At 40.2% G+C, this 2,439-nt stretch overlaps 1 pseudogene; it reads right to left on the bottom strand.

The window, feature by feature from the left end:
- Nucleotides 1–247: 247 nt before the first annotated feature.
- LOC138827707 (lymphokine-activated killer T-cell-originated protein kinase pseudogene) lies at nucleotides 248–1,057 on the bottom strand (annotated as a pseudogene).
- Nucleotides 1,058–2,439: the final 1,382 nt, after the last annotated feature.

Raw genomic sequence — 2,439 nt, 5'->3', positions numbered from 1 at the left:
TCAAATCAATACTAGCTCAGTATACAAAATTTGATTGGCAGTGTTTCAAGTTTCTATGAGCAATATCTTAATACCTGTGTCATTTTGCAAACTCCTCCGAAAATTCAGTGCAATACCAAATGCCTGTCCTTACAGCGATAATGGTCTTAAATTAGGCCACTTCCAGAGAGTCCAGTTCCTGTAGACCATTGGAACTCTATGAATGTATTTGAGTAAAGAGAACAGTCATACAGCTCTGTTGAGGTCATCATAAACATGAGCACTCGTCATCTGAAGTTTCAGCTATGTGAGCAGTAAAATGACCTTCAGCATCTTCATTATTGTACACAGTGAAGAGTTCAGTGACTTTCTGATATGAGTCATCCAATTCTTCCGTATTCATAGGTAGCCTAGTTCCCAAAGATCCACAGTATGTTTCCTCATCAAAGTCACTTTCATCAGCATCAGCATCATCAACATCTGAAAGATTACGGTATGTGGTAACATCATCACTGGCCACAGAGTATGGTCCAAGGAAGATATGTCTGCCTTATCAGTAAATAATGCCATTTTCGCTCCAAAACTTCCTTGGGTTTCCATGCCTCAGGACCAATAGAGCAGCCCTCAGGATTAGTCCCATTCATATTTTCAGTCAATGGTAGAGAAACTTCTACATCACGGATTTTAATTGTTTCAAAATCACCTTTAATTAGAACATTTGAAGAGTTTGTGTCTTCGTGCAATCGCTTCTTTTCTGGGTGCAGGTACTTTAGTTATCTTGCCATCTTTAAAGAAACTTTTTAAAAAATGACAGTTTCTGGGAAAGGATCTCTGCTGCCTTTATTTAATTCTTCTAATAAATCATTTAGAGACTTTTCACCTCTGTACTCATAGTAAGGCACCGATTATTGTCACTGACTTTATTAAAATATGATAGCCTAAAATATTTGGATGATGATGGCTTTTTCAAAATCTTAGCTTCATCAGTTAGTCTCTTCAGATACATAGTTTGATAATGACCATTACATATAAGATTTCTCCCTCCCCCCCCCTCTTGTGTGTGTATGCATATGCACATAGTGTATTCCAGTCCTAAGGCTTGAACTCAGAGCTTGGGTGCTCCTGAGCTTTTGTACTCAAGGCTAGCACTCTACTGTTCAAGTCATAGCTCTATCAATGGCTTTTTGGTGGTTAATTGAAGATAAGAGTCTCACAGACTTTCCTACCCAGGCTGGCTTTGAACCTGATCCTCAGATCTCAGCCTCCTGAGTAGCTAGGATTACAGTCATGAAACATCAGCACCCAGCTTATTAACTACTTTTAAATGGAAAAAGTAGCTTCATTCCAATACTGACTTTGAAAGAAAACCCACAAAAAGAAAGTAGTGAGACTCTACATTTGGGGAGATATCCTCAAAGAAGAGTCCAATGGAGCTCTACTGGAAGATGGTGTTTCTAGTATGGAGCTCCTTCTATATCTCCTCTCCGGGTTTTGTGCTCTGATGGCTTGATTGCATGTGGATGTGCTACCCTGACTGTTTTCATTGGTCAGGCATCCAGGACATTGTGGGAAGAAGCATTTGAACGAGAACCCCAAGGCACTATGGGAACAACAAATGACATGATGAGACACATGTTATCTGTCACATGTTATATCTATCACTTTTTAATTTCTATAAATCTAACAGTTCCTCTTTCTTCTCTCAATTGTAGTTGGCACTGAGATATATATTATCCACCCCTCAAGAGGTTTAGGCTCTAACCATAAGATCAGATAAACATAAAAATATCACAAAACAGTTCTGCACATTCATTATTAGGTTCCACACAGGTGGCATCATTGGCAAGTATGTAACCATGTTTCTTTAACTCCATCTATAGGAGCGTTCCAGGCTCAAGAGGTATTCCCATTGAAACAAAATTTTGTGATGTTTGAATCTGTTTTCCCTTTCCCAATTCACTTATTTATCACTTTATCTCAGATTTTCCTGTTATGAGATGATCCCAGTGTGACTATTAATGTCCACATTCTTCCATGAGTTTGTGATTTGGGCTTCCTTCCCCTCTCCAGTCCTAGAGTTCCCAGAAGTGGACCCGGATGATGGCATACTTAGTTTTTTTAGTTTTTTTTTTCTTTTTTTTTTTTTATTTGGGGTCCGGCTGTGGGACCTGATCTCTGGGCCTGGGCGCTGTCCCTCAGCTCTTCAGCTCAAGGCTAGCGTTCTACCACTTGAGCCACAGCGCCACTTTCGGCTTTTTTCTTTGTTTTTGCTTATGTGGTGCTGAGGAATCGAACCCAGGGCCTCGAGCATGCAAGGCAAGCGCTCTACCACTGAGCCACCTTCCCAGCCCATAGCATACTTAGTTTTGATGTTAGAGCAAATTTCTCAGAGCTCTGTTCCTGCAACCCAAATAGCAAACATTCATGTTATGTTGGCCTTCGTGTACCTTATGCTAACTG

This window comes from Dipodomys merriami, unplaced genomic scaffold (genome assembly GCF_024711535.1).
Source record: "Dipodomys merriami isolate MVZ:Mamm:240054 unplaced genomic scaffold, mDipMer1.0.p SCAF_16, whole genome shotgun sequence".
Lineage (NCBI taxonomy): Eukaryota > Metazoa > Chordata > Mammalia > Rodentia > Heteromyidae > Dipodomys > Dipodomys merriami.
This window is presented reverse-complemented; position numbering and strand designations above follow the sequence as displayed.